General features: G+C 38.1%; 1 long non-coding RNA gene across 2 annotated transcripts in view; it reads left to right on the plus strand.

The window, feature by feature from the left end:
- LOC309608308 overlaps nucleotides 1-15,354 on the plus strand; it is a 72,453-nt gene that overhangs the window by 44,243 nt on the left and 12,856 nt on the right. Inside the window, exon 2 of one of the 2 annotated variants that reach the window (XR_014232798.1) lies at nucleotides 2,584-2,839. This is a non-coding gene — a long non-coding RNA (uncharacterized lncRNA). Of the gene's footprint in view, nucleotides 1-2,583; nucleotides 8,889-15,354 lie in introns of those variants that run through there. The other variant, XR_014232799.1, reaches the window with a different exon arrangement.

Raw genomic sequence — 15,354 nt, forward strand, 5'->3', positions numbered from 1 at the left:
AGGTCCTCATTTCAGAGCCTTATGAGAGACATTTCTCTCTTGTCTAAATACCAGGAATTATTGCGCTGCTTCTGACCAAGTAACTGACTTGTGACTCATGTCACTGATCGTTTTCCCCCTTTTGAGTTGACTGCTAGAAAGCCAGGGCCAAAATTGGGGTCCACGCCTGGCAAGGGCTCAGAGCCTCACGGAGCATATTTTGTACTCCCAGTTTCTTATTCTTCCCAGCTTTATCTTCCTTTTGCCTTAATTTCTTCGCTATACTAATCTTTGTTTCATCTTGCTGTATTGCATGCATTTTTGCAACCCACCTTAAATTCTTTTTAGAACAAGGTGGGAGTGAAATAAATAAATAATAGAACTATTAGCGATCTTTTGCCATCGTTATTGTAAAGCAGCTACTAATGGCCGAAATATAACACTCTCTAGTAGAACACGGCTCCTGGTAATTAGGAGAGGAAGTGGGGAGGAGAATAATGGTAAGTGGCATAGGTTAGCAGAGAAAGAAAGGAGCTTAGGAGTACTTCTAATTCTGATCAGTGCAGAATTTTAGCCAACAAAATAGAAAAGGATGCTTATCTACGGGGATCTAGTAAAAGATAATGATTGTTAACAACCTGTCTAGTTGGGTGTCTACCATTGGTAATCTTTCGGGCCATTCATTGAACAGTCTTCAACAGTTTTTTATTCTGAGCCAAATTCTTGTCTCTCTGTATGTGTTCCAGCTGCCAGTTATTCTAAATTACAACTTTGTTGTATTTTACGTTCTTTGGGGGTCTCTTCAAGGGAGCGAAATATATGCTATATATATTCATATGTATGTATATGTTCACATATATATGTTTATATAGAGGGCCTGTAGAGTCATGCATTAATGCAAAAACAGGTTTTTTAATGGCAAGCACAATAATCCTTGGAAAAGAGGAACTTTGCTATTCACCTTGACTACACCCTAGATTCAAGGTAGTCTCGTTGTACACATTATCCATAATTCCAATCTTCTTTTTCTTAACCAAATAAAGCATCATGCACAAAGTCATCCTCTAGCATATCAACCTAGCCGTCACCTGTTCCAAAGCCATCCATCAGTCACTCCTCTGAATACTTGTTCTGCCCTAACCTTTCTTCTAGAGAAGGCATGGAACATGTGTTAGTTTCCTACTGTTGCTATAACACATTACCTATACTTAGTGGCTTAAAACAGCACAAGTTTATTATCTTACAGTTCTAGAGGTGAGAAGTCTGAAATGGGTCTCATTAGGGTAAATCAAGGTGTCAGCAGGGCTGCATTCCTTCTGGGGGCTCTAGGGGAGAATCCATTTCCTTGCCTTTTACAGCTTCTAGAACCTACCCAGTCTTGGCGTATGGTCCCCTTCCTCCATCTTCAGAGCTAGCAATATCAGCCCAAGTCTTCCTGTGCTGCCGTCTCTTGGTTCTGACCTCCTCTTCCACCTTTCTCTTCCACTTTAAAGGACGCTAGTGATTATTTTGGGCCCAGCCAAGTAATCCTGGATAATCTCTTTATCTTAAAGTCAGCTGATTAGATTTTGTCTTCAACCTTAACTCCTCCTTGCCCTGTAACACAACGTATTCATAGGTTCCAGGGATTAGGACGTGACCATTTTTAGGGCACCATCATTCTGCCAACCACAATACATGAGTCCTCTAAGAAGAAGTGCAAATATGATCTCCCTTAAGGAGTATAATAAGTTCATATTTCTGAAGATACCAACATATATAGATTACTAATAGTTACTTCTAATTTTTGTGACACAGTCACTTCAGTAATCTGGAAGCATTTCCCACATTTATTTCATCACCCTCACACTAAAGAAAATTTCATTCAGGGACATTTATTTGTTTTTCGAGTTTACTAGTCAAAGGAAAGACAAAAGTTCTGGATTTTCTAATGGCCTGAAGTCAGCCAACAGGCAAACGTTCTTTTCATCAATGCTCAGACACCCTCTACTTCCAAGCTCATGGAAGGGTGAGCTTACTTCCTTAAAGATGAACATGGCCAGGTGACTTCCTTGCAGTCCTTCCATGAGCCTGGAAGTGGCACACATCTCCTCTGCTACATTTTATTGGTGGAAGCATTTAATGGTCATTGCTCCACTCTTCAGTCCTCTGTTTCCCTGACACAGTGATCACGAAAGAGCATGTTAGCAGCATGGACGTGGCATAAGATTGACACATCCTGGAATGTTTCTCTGATATCTCCTTATCTGCCTAAAGACAAATCCTCCAAAACAAACTCAATTGTCATAAATCCACTGCCAGGGAAGACTGACTCTTATCACAGGAGAGAAGACTAGAAGTCAACACTACGCCCAGACAAATTTTGTCACAAACTGTCATACCTCCCATCTATTCTTCTAAGGGCCCATTCAACTTTCCTAAAAATAATTTACTCTCCCTTAATAGTCCTACATTCCTCCTCCCCTTTCCTTATTAAGATGGCATTTTATCCTGAATTCTAAGCCACCTCAGAGTGCCTCATTTTCCCTGGGTATCTCCCATGTATACGTGAGGTGTACATATTTATAAACTTCTGTTTGTTTTTCTCTTTGTCTTTTATTACAGGGGCCTAAGCCAAGAACTCACCAGAGTGGAGGGAAAATTATTTCTTCTCCCTTACAATAACATAATATTGCCTACCTTGATTGGTACACGGCCTATCTATGAAATAGAAGTATCCTCCTTAAATACCACCGCCAAAAGAAGGGAACATCATTTAAGGACATCACCGGCATAACACCCAAGCTGGAGTTTATGTGATGCACTCCCTAAGCAGTCAGATTCTGCTCTTGATGTATTTATGAAAGTCCACTACAATATGGTAAGGAACAAATATTAATCTTTATATTCTTGCGTTGACAGAAATCAGCTTTGGTACTCCCATTATATAAGAAAATATTCTTTGCTTATTAATAGAATATTGATGATGAACTTAATCATAATTAATAACCATAACTGATGATGAACCAAAGGTTCAGGGGAAAGACCTCTTGGTTAGAAAGATGGTGACAAATGTCAAGCAACCGGGGGGTTTCAAAGCATTGACAATAGTCTGCGCTTGGGATCTGGAAACCAATTCCATATTAAAGCAGAGTTCAAAGTTTTTGTTTTCTTTCCTGCAATCCTAACAACCATTAGAAGCACCAAACACAGGTGCTCTGGGCAGGGTTGTGTATACACTGTAGGAATCTAACAAATATTTGTGGCATGATAGAATGATCTTCATGGCACCTGGGATTCAGGACAAGCCTGTCTTTACAAAAGTGTCACCAAACAATGAAAAATGTGCCCTCGTTGCCTGCCTCCGGCACTGGCCATGAGAGTATCAAAGTACGGATATCGACCCAATCATTTATTCCATCGCAACCCAGACTTCTGCTCAAGTCAACATGCCTCCTCCTGTTGGCTTAGCTTAAATGATAGGACCAACCATATGGAATATTAGTTTCACGTGCAAATGAGGCATTAATAATTATTGACTAGTGTGAGCAGTGAGCCATTAATTATTTACCAGACACAACTTTAAGAGACACTTCAGATCAAAAGTCCTGTTGTAAGGAATTTACTTTAATAAAAACTTGTCTAATTTTCAAAATAAAAGATAATGAATTAGTCATTACATTACATTTATTGCCTGAGGAATTGAGCTGTCCTGAAAACTCCAAATTGTGGTTCCGGCTTGAAGCCTCAGGCTGCCGGGTCACCTTAGAGGGCAATGAACAAGAGAGAAAGAGCTGGCAGCTCTTGCAGAAGAACACAGACAGCATACTGAGTGCATCCATGCACACTTCTGGGCCACACCGGCAGCTTGTCCCAAGTTCACGAGTGGGCAGGGCAGGAACATTCACACACAGAGGCCAATCTGAGGCCTAGCCAGGGTCTAAGACTAAGGTGACTAAGCCCAGGATGGGGTCCAACAGGGACAGGGACAGGGCCTTGGTTGTAAGGCAGCAAGCCTTACCAAAATGGAAGATGCCATTAAAAAATGGAACCATTTTTTGAACATCTTCTCTCCATTTCATGTGTTGATTTCACACTGTTTTTCTCTCATGCCTTTTCCCCATAGCCTAACGTCTTAGAGACTGTGCTTGGGAGGACAGAGTCTCACCCCTGCTTCTCCCCAGCTCAGTTTCTGTAGGTATCAAAGGAGACTGAGAAAAGCACAGCAAAGGGGAGACAGAGGGGGTCCTATATCCCTCGGTGTTCAGTCTAGGGGGTTGCCAGTTGTTGCAAATCCTGTCTAATGTCAACAGAGTATAGGGGGAAAGGAGAAACCCTCCACAGCTCCCACGTGCCGTTTACCTTGACTGTGCTGTTAGAGACTGATCAAAGGTCTTTTTATGCCTCTGATTGGTATATGGCATGAGGGTCAGATTTATTTCCCCTTCCATACTAAATGAACCCAAGTCATAAAACTACTCAGCAGTAGTGAATAGGCAGGGAAGATCTCCAAAAAATTGCCAGGCCACACATCTCTCCATCTGCCACAATGTAGGGATATGGTGGTGAATGTTCATGGGGCAGAAAACAACATCTATACTATATGCTGGTAGGATAGCAAAGAAGGAAGGTCAGTGAGAAATCTGTTTCAAAGCAGGAGAAGTTTCGGACACATTCACACTTAGCTGATAAGAATCTAACTAAGTGTCAGCTGTTTCACAATCAACTTTTCTTCAGATAATGCTACTTACACACTGTAGTTATAGAGTTAGTTGTGCAAACTTTACCAGTATTGTGTTGAAACAGTGGTTTGAAAAGTAAAAATCTCTGCCAAAAATTAACTATTTTTATTTACATTATGTCCAAAAATAATGTGGCTGGCTTTTGAAAAAATTGAACTAACTGCTTTGGGAGCTGACTTGCCTAAACTACTAGATATATTGTCAATATTTGCTAAACCTTGGAATTTTGATAGGTTTCCTCCTTTGTAGTAGTTAACTGGAAGTGATTACCTGGGGCTCAGTATTTCAAGGGATTCTGAGGTCACATGCAGGGTCAATGGAAAAACATTTGCTAAATGATTAGTGATGCCCATCACAGATGTGTGGCACAGTGGTGGGGGGATGGGGAAGGACTGGGGGGCAGGGGATAGAGAGTGAGTGAGAGTGGGATTGGAGGAGATGAGGAACAGCACTTGTACCATACATGGTGTCGTATTACCCTGTTACGGGCATCGAACCGTGATAATGCATATTAGAGAGAGGGTACTGAATTATTATTACACTTAAGGGAATCCTTGGTCCTTTGATTAAAAAAATAATTGTTTCAAAAATGCAAATGTCTTGGGACTTCCCTGGCGGTCCAGTGGTTAAGACTCCAAGCTTCCACTGCAGGGGGCGTGGTTTCAACCCCCAGTCGGAGAACTAAGATCCCGCGTGCCGCACGGTGTGGCCAAAATTTTTTTTTTTAATTAAAATTAAAAAATAAAAAAAATTTTTTTTAAATACAAATGTCTTATTTACATGTCTCCACTAAAGGGCAGATTGTTTTCTAAGTACATAGTTTTCTCAATTATTAAATTAAATTATTAAATAAATATGACCAGGAATACAACAGCCTCCTTCCCGCCATGTATGGTAACCATGAGTCAGCACTGCCTGGCTTTCCTAACATCTACATCTGAACTGGCTGTTTGTGTAACTTGATCTTTTTCTTCCTATGAGCGGGTGAAGTTGAAGCATTAAGGAAATAGCAAAATTCATAAAAACTACAAGTCAGAGTCACTGTTTTCTGAGAAGACAACACATTTAAAAAGCATCACTTGTAATTATGAAGCTATTATAAATACATTTTAAGAATGTGGAAGTACATTAAATCTACTCAAGAAAGCAGATAAGAACACAGCCTAATGTCATCTCTTGGAATAAATGTAATGTGTTGAAAGTTGCTTCATTTAAAAATAATAAAAATGTCCAAAATTATATAAGTTATTATATACATTATTAAAGTTAAAAAGTCTACACTCAGGAAATGAACAGATACTTTTTGGAGACCGCCTTAATGACTAATACAAATTATCAGATAATTGACTCGTAATGAGATTGGAGTCAAAATGAACAAAAGATTCTTCATCATACAGGCATAGAGCATAAGCTGTGATGGCCTAGAATAAAATCTTAGGTAATTTTGTCTACTTCCAATTCCACATTTCAAATTGCTTTCAATGCTACAAGGAATCATAAATTTAAAAAATGAAGGCCTAGAAAAATGGGAATTTGATCCTGAACCTCTCCAAAATATTAATAACAATAGTGGCTTGCATTATGAATCCTGACCATGTACCAGGCACTGAGCTAGGCATTTTATATATATTACTACAGTTAACACTCAAAATAACTATTTAAGGCAAGGATTATTATTATCCCCAAATTACAGATGAGAAAATCCCCTTTCCTTCAATGGCTTTCCCCAAAATCCCACAATTGTAATGAAAATTGTCTATTAATATCTGAGAACAGAATTACATAGGTCTGGACTCAATGGTGCACACTAGAAATGAGAAAGAGCTGCAGGCCTGGCTCAGCTCTAAACTGAATTTGTTTGGGCTCCTGCTAGAATTCAGAGAATAACTCAAGCCCAGTTGTGAAATTTCTTCTCAATGCATTCAGACACATGAGTTATTCTCTTATGTTCATCTTCTCAAAGACTAATAAATACCATTGTAACAATTTAAACTTTCCCATCCAAAACTATCAACAGTTAAGTTTATCAACCTAGACTATTTTTCGAGGTATGCACATATAATATATACACACTTCTTGCTTTTACAAAATTGGAATCGTACTACACATAATGTTTGGCAACATACTTTTTTTACTTTATTGCATATGTGCCTATCTTTCCACATCAGTATACATACCCTCTACCTTATTCTTTTCAATGACTGCCTATATTTCCACTGAATGAATGTACTTTTATCTATCTAACCATTTTCTTACTGTCCAACATTTAAATTGTACATAGTTTTTTGCTGATATAAACATGCTCCACTAAACATCCCTGTATACCTACATGAATATTTCTGTCATATAGATACTCAGAAGTACTACTGCTGGGTTAAAGAGTTAGGAACGTAAATATTTGATAGATACTGTGAAATTGCTCTCTAAATGACTTTCTTAACCAACTTCTTTCTCGCTGCATGTGTTCCTCTCCTGCTTTGGGCAGTGGTATTTAGTCTACATCTCCCCACCCTTTACCCCTCTTATCTGTCTTCTTCACTTTTGCTGGTCTACTCTCTGCTTGTCTCTACTTATATCTCACCATTGTTTTTACCATCCTGTTTGACTATAAAATGACATAAAAACATATTTAAAAATTTAACTTTTAATGTTTTCTGTTCCCACTTGTTAAATAAATGATCAGGTAGTTTTATCGTTCATATATATCTCTTCCTTTAAAAAAAGTAATAAAACACAGTAATTAAAATACTTTCATGTGGTCCCTGATTCCAATGACCCATGGCAGGGAAAAATGCCCCACCTGTGCCCTAGGTACACAACTCTAGTGTGCAAAATGTCAAAATCCATCCATATAGAAAAATTTAAACTTCAGTTCATTATTGGGAATTATTTTTGGTAAATAAAACTTCTCAGGTTTTAATTAGATATTCAGTTTTAGTAGTTAGAACAAGATATAGGCAATCATGAGCACAGAAAGCACCTGCAGGAATAACTCTTTTCCAGTGAATCTTTTGAATAGAAGAGTAATGGTCATGGAGAATCTGCTTGACTTACATTTCTGTGTAACCAGTCTCTCCAAGAACAGGTCTCCGCTGGGTCTCACATACTTACTTCCTTTTAGTAATCAGTGAATGGCCCTTGCGCAAACACAGAGGGCAGTTCAAGGACTTAGAAGACCATGGGAAACAAATATTGGGGGCTTTCAATTTATTTATCCAGAAAAAAAGAAAACCTGATTTTCTATTTCCAAGGTAAACACTATAGAGAGAAATACAAAGAGCTAACAATGATGGGGAAACAGAAAAAATAAAATCTATATGGTACGCAAAGCAAACAGCAAAGTTAAAGGAAAAAAACCTAATAAATAGAAAAGATGAGATTTCCTTTAAACTACATATAGGACAAAGGATGGAAAATTACATAAGCATGTGTGTTGGGGTAGAGAAGCTGTTATGTTCCTTGAAAAATTCTAGAAAGACAAATGCTAATATTGGTTATCATAGGGGTTTGGGTTTTTAGGTAGTCTTTGTTCGTCTGCTTGTCTAAACTTCCTAATTTTTCTCCAGTGAATACAGGTGACTTGTATAAAAAAAAAAATCAATAAAAGTTAAAAATAGAAATGTTTGGGGATTTCCCTGGTGGCACAGTGGTTAAGAATCTGCCTGCCAATGCAGGGGACACGGGTTTGAGCCCTGGTCCGGGAAGATCCCACATGCCGCAGAGCAACTAAGCCCGTGCACTACAACTACTGAAGCCTGCACAGCACAACTACTGAAGCCCACGCACCTAGAGCCTGTTCTCCACAACAAGAGAAGCCACCGCAGTGAGAAGCCCACGCATCACAACGGAGAGTAGCCCCCACTCACCACAGCTAGAGAAATTCCGTTCGCAGCAATGAAGACCCAACACAGCCAAAAATAAAAAGATAAATAAATAAATAAATAAATAAATAAATTTATTTTAAAAAATAGAAATGTTTGTAAAGACTCAAGACATTTAAAAGTCTTTACAGGGACTTCCCTGGTGGCACAGTGGTTAGGACTCTGCACTCCCAATGCAGGGGGCCTGGGTTCGATCCCTGGTCAGGGAACTAGATCCCACACACATGCCTCAGCTGGGAATTCACATGCCACAACTAGGGAGCTGGCGAGCTGCAACTAAGACTTGGCGCTACCAAATAAATAAATATTTTTTAAAAAAAGTCTTTGCGAAATATATCTAGGGCTCTATCAAACTCCAGATACCTGACATTTGACTTGATAAAATTTCTTAGACCCCAGCTTTCCCCACTTTAATAATGAAAATGTTAATACAATGAAATGAGTTGATACAATGAAATGGAAAGTCCCAGAAATACTAATTAAAGATAGTCAAAGAATTTGGTTGTATGCAGGAAGCAATCCAATATTTACATATTGGATTTACATATTGACAGGATGGTCAATAACAAATGGCATCTCTATCAAGGATTTGTTTCCAAAACATTTTAGCTTAGAAAAATAAATAATTTCAAAGTGATTTAAACTAACAGGTAGTCCAAATGGAATTTCATCACAAACAGTATTGGATCAGTTATATAAGCCATAGCTAGCTTGGTCTGCCGAAGGACAAACTCATTCAGATGCCAAGGAATGTTCATAGTTTGCACCTTAAATTTACAGCAACTTCAAGGCTATGCATTGCAGCATTATGAATAATAGTAAAAAACTGAAAACAATCTAAATGATCATCACCAAGAAACTGGCTGAGTAAACCATGGTGCATTACACAATGGAAGACTATGCCACTGAAACAGAGGAATGTCTACCACATGGCATAATCGTGAGGATATATTGTTAAGTGAAAACAAGAAGCAGGGGGAGAAGGTTTATATTGTGGTTATCTTTTGGTAAGAAAGGGGATTTCTTTATAGTTAAAAAAAAAAATTGAGAGTTAATTGCAAACCCCACCCCCCCAAAAAAAAGATTACCTATAGAGGGAAGAAGGAACAGGGTAGAGGAAATTAGTATAGAAGCTAGACTTCTTGATGTACTTTATAGTGTAATTTTGACTTTGGAACTGTAAAAATGTTTCACATACTTAAACATCTTAAATAAAAAAGAAAAACATTTACTGGGTCTTGATTGAAGTTTTCTTTGGCTAACAAAATCTTTCACTTCTACCAAGTTGGAATTTCATAAAAAGAAATGACAAATATTTCTAGTTTTATTATCCCTTAAAATGAATTTTTTGCCTATTTGACCTGTTAAGCCCAATTTTTTGTTTCCCACAAGTTATTTTCCCCTTTCCTACCAGTTTTTCCATGCTACAGATAGAAAATTTAGGGTTGAAAAAGAGATAAGTGGGTTTTAAAAATTATTATTAAGACTTTGCTTTTTTAGAATAATTTAAGTTCACAGCAAAATTGAGAGGAAGGTATAGAGAGTTCCCATATACACACCTTGCCTTCACACATACATAGCCTCCTGCATTATCAACATCCCCATCAAAGTGGTACATTTTTTACAAGTGATGAACCTACACTGACACATCAACCAAGATCCATAGTTCACTCTTGGTGTTTTATGTTTTTATGGGTTTGGACAAATGTATAATGACGTGTCCATTGTTGTGGTATCATTCAGGGTATTTTTACTATCCTAAAGATCCTCTGGGCTCCACCTATTCATCCTACCCCACACCCTACACCCGACCCCTGACAACCACTGATCTTTTTACTGTCTCCACAGTTTTGCCTTTTCCAGAATGTCATATACTTGGAAGCATATGGTATGTAGCCTTTTCAAATTGGCTTCTTTGACTTAGTAATATACATTTAATAAGCATTCATGTCTTTTCAAGTGGTTTTTAATATATCAGTATCATTTATAAATGAAACAAACCTCTTATTCCTTCAGACCTTTTTTCTGATATTTCAAAATAATCATAGAAACTAGTATTTCATTGAGTGTTTATCATGTGATAGGCAGTCTAACTTTAAACATTATATATTTGTTTTCTCTCTTGATCTGTCCAATGACCCTATAAAGTAAATATTTTCATTATCCCCATATTACAGATGAAAAGCTAAAGCATAGAGAAGTTAGCCACCTGCCCAAAGTCACATGATTTTCTTTAACAACTTTATTGAAGTATATTTCACATATCATAAAATCATCTCAATTCAAGTGTATGATTCAATAATTTTCAGTAACTTTACCAAATAGTACAACCATCAACATAAGTCAGTTCCAGAACATTTTCATCCCTCCAATAAGGTTCCTCATGCCCATTTAAGGTTAATCCCTGTTCATATTATGAGTTTCAGGCAACCACTAATCTACTTTCTGTCTCTATATCCTGAGCATTTCATATAAATGAAATCACACTATATGTGGTGTCTTGTGTCCGGCTTCTTTCACTTAGCATAATGTTTCTGAGGTTCACTCATGATTAACATGAGTCAGTAGTTCATTCTTTTTTTATTATTGAATAGTACTCCATTGTATAAATATACCATATTTTGTCTATCCACTCACCAGTGGATGGATATTTAGGCTGTTCTGGTTTGGGGCTATTATGAATTACAGTGTTATGAACATTTGTGTACAAATTTTTTGGTAGACTTATGTTTTCATTTTCTTTCATTTCTCTCTAAGAATGTAATTTCATATTATATAGTATTTATGCTTATCTTTTTGAGAAACTGCCAAAATGTTTCCAAAATGACTGCACCATTTTACTTTCCCCTCAGCAGTTCCCATTTCTCCAAATTCTCACCAACATTTATTATTGTCTGTCTTATAGCCATTCTAGTGAGTATGAAATGGTATCTTATTATGGTTTTAATTTGCATTTCCCTAATGACTAATAATGTTGAGCATTTTTTCATGTACCTCTCAGCCTGTTTGTGTGTGTGTGTAATGTCTGTTTATATCTTTTGCCCATGTTTTGGTTATTTATCTTATAATTCAGTTGTACTTATATGTTTGTAAATTCTTAATATGAGTCCTTGATTGGATGTGTGTTTTACAAATATTTTCCCCCAATCTGTTTCTTTTCTTTTTTTTTTTTAGAAATGTATTTATTTTATTTATTTATTTTTGGCTGCGTTGGGTCTTCGTTGCTGCATGTGGGGTTTCTCCAGTTGCCGCAAGCGGAGGCTATGCTTCGTTGCGGTGCGCAGACTTCTCATCGCAATGGCTTCTCTTTGTTGCAGAGCACAGGCTCTAGGTGCGCGGGCTTCAGTAGTTGTGGCACGCGGGCTCAGTAGTTGTAGCTTGCAGGGTCTAGAGTGCAGGCTCAGTAGTTGTGGCACACGGGCTTAGTTGCTCTGCAGCATGTGGGATCTTCCCGGACCAGGGCTTGAACCTGTGTCCCCTGCATTGGCAGGCAGATTCTTAACCACTGCACCGCCGGGGAAATCTGTCCGTCTGTTTCTTGTCTTTTCATTTTCTTAATGGTATCTTTTGAGATGCAAAGTTTTGAATTTTGATTCTTTTGCATCTTTGCCTAACTCATGATCTTGAAGATTCTCTTGTATGTTAGTTCTAACAGTTCTGTGTGTGTGTGGGTGGGTGTGTTGTGTATGCCTTAGAACAGGGGTCCCCAATCCCCGGGCCGCGGACCTGTAGCAGTCTGCAGCCTGTTAGGAACCGGGCCGCACAGCAGGAGGTGAGCAGCGGGTGAGGGAGTGAAGCTTCATCTGCCGCTCCCCATGGCTCCCCATCACTCGCACTACCGCCTGAACCATCCCCCCACCCCACCCCGGTCCGTGGAAAAATTGTCTTCCACGAAACTCATCCCTGCTGCCAAAAAGCTTGGGGACCGCTGCCTTAGAATATTCTGTATAAGGGATTATATCATCTGTGAATAAAAACAATTTTTCTTTTTCCTTTCTAGTCTTTATGCCTTTTATTTCTTTTTCTTGCCTGATTTCACTGTCTAGAATCTCCCATACAATGTTGAATAAAAGAGGTGACAACAGATATCCTTGCCTTGGTCCTAATGTTAGGAGAAAAGCATTTAGTCTTTCACCATTAGGTATGATATTCAATGTAGGCTTTTCATATCACCCTTTACCAGACTGAGGGAGTTCCTTTTTATTCAAAGTTTGTTAAGAGTTGTTGGATATTGGCAAATGCTTTTTCTGTATCTATTGAGACGATCATGTTGTTTTTGGTGTTTTATATTAGTTGATTCTGGGTGTTAAACCAACCTTGCATTCCTGGGATAAATCTTATTTGATCATGGTGTATAATCTTTTAGATAAATTGTTGGATTTGGATAGGTTTGCTAATGTTTTGTTGAGGATTTTCACATCTATGTTCATGTGGGGTATTGGTCTTTAGTTTTCCTTTCTTATGATGTCTTTTTCTGGCTTTAGCATCTGAGTCATACTGGTTTCACAGATGAGTTGGGAATGCTTTATTCTCCTCTATTTTTTGGAAGAGTTTGTGCGGTATTGGTGTTATTCCTTTACTTCTTAAAGGTCTATCTAGATTTTTTACTTTTTCAATCAGTTTCAGTGATTTGTAGCTTTCCAGGAATATTTTCATTTCATCTTAAATTATCAAGTTTGTTTGCATAAGATTGGTCAGCAAAGTCACATGATTTTAAAGAGTGGATCTGGGATTTAAACAAAAGGATGTCTAATTCAAGCCCCCAAACTGTACTCAGAAGCAGTAGCAATGACCTGAGCCATCAATGAGGGGCATGATATTCAAAATAAACTGGAACATATACTTTGCAAATGAATCCTTCTAGTTTTAAAACTCTTCCTAGATGGCCCCAGATGTGACTTCTTGACTGCTTGTGCTCTGAAGTCAAAAGCCTAAAAATCATTAGGGTCCATGCAACCAAATGGGTGACCCTGAGTAGGAGCAGATTGCAAACATAGTATGTGCAATGGTGGGCATTCTCTGAGATGGTAGCTTTCCATGAGCAGTAGATGCCCTGATTTAGTAATTTTGTCCATTCCTGTTAGCCTAAATGGAAAACCATACTGTGAATAAACATAAAAATATGAATTCCAGAATTATACAGTTAAGACCTTAGAGATCATCTAACCCAACCCCTTGCATTTTCTTATGGCTAGAGAAACAGAAACCCCATGAGGGCAATAGCTTTTGCCGAGATCTCCAAGGCAGTTGATGGCAAGGCCTTCATTGACACGTAGCCAGGTTGGTTGGGGAACAAATGTATAGAGGAGAAAAATAAAAGAAAAGGAAGGTTGTTTGGGATGACACAGTTATTTTCTTGGTGCATCAGTATCTTTTACCACTAGGATGATTTTAAAATAAGTATAGAAATATTTAAGAATCTCAAATGTGTAGTATTAATATTTTCAGGTTAAGGAGTCAGTGCATTTTTGGCATTTATGGACTTTATATACTTCTCTGATGTTTAAGAGAATTGGCCTTATGAAGCAAGGAGTCATCTTTGTGATTCTAATTTTAGATATGTACTTGATTTAGACTTGTGATTTTTAAGTTCAAATTTTAATAAGTATATTACAGACCTGAATAACGTAATAGAACTAAAGGTTTACCATATTTATAAGTTTAATGTATTAGATTTACAGGAGTTACTTAAATATTCAGGAAGGTGTTGTTAAGTCAGACTATTATAGTACTTAAAAGGAAATTGAATATATTAAATTTATAAAAGCAGTTTAAAAGGAGTTCAATCAAGTTTGTAAATGGGATAAAACATTAACCAAAGGCCCCTTAAAAGTGACTGTTAGAGCTTGCTGGACTTATCAACAACATAATAAGATTTGTAATCTAAACTTAAAAGCTTATGAAATGCAAGGCTTTTAAAATTTTTTAATTTTAATAAATCAAGGACTAATTTAAAAGTCAAAAAAATTCATACTTATGAATAAACTCTGTTGTGGACGAAAACTACCATTGAGGACCTTAAAAATCACATTTAACAACTTGGAGCAGAATATCTCTTGGGTAAGGTAGGATGTCATTCAATAGGCATGTATGAAACGCCTACTGTGTACCAGACAGACACCGTGCTGGGTGCCAGAGACTGAGAAGCTCACAGGCTTCTCTTGGTGGTGTCTTGGTGGTGCTCACACGAGAATCCTGAAACAGCAACCTGTACAGGTATTAGCCAGGCAACAAAAGAGATTGAGTTGCTCAGCTTTCTCCATAAAATAAAGCCATGCTACCACAGCAGGATACTGTTCTGAAATAGGGGAACTTAACAAACATAGGGATCAGTGCTTGGCTTTTGGGTTTTAAAAGTCTCTCCTTAAATTAGTTAAAAGATTTGCAAGAGAGTGTGGTAGAAGACAGATTTGCTGTCCAACAACTCCCCCTCCCCTGCCCCAGGATAGATCATAATTCCCCCTGCTTGGTAGGAAGGAGCAAGTGGAAAAGAAGGGAAGCCAAAAAAAGAAAAGAAAAGAAAATCATAACGCTAATGCATCCCTGAGAAGGTACCCTGCACATCTTCCCTCTGGGCCAAATTCCCGGTGAAGAGGAGGACAGATCTGGACATTTGAAAAAGGGAGAGCTATGCCCTTGTCCGCAGCAAGCCTGGTCGGTAGCAAGACCCAGAGTTCCCCAGAACCTAAGTGGTGAGTCAGAGAGGTCCCAGGTAGCCTCACCAAGAGCCTTGGAATAGCAACATGATCCCAGGCGGCCGTGAAGAGCACAGA

This window comes from Balaenoptera borealis (genome assembly GCF_965194805.1).
Source record: "Balaenoptera borealis genome assembly, chromosome: 12".
NCBI lineage: Eukaryota > Metazoa > Chordata > Mammalia > Artiodactyla > Balaenopteridae > Balaenoptera > Balaenoptera borealis.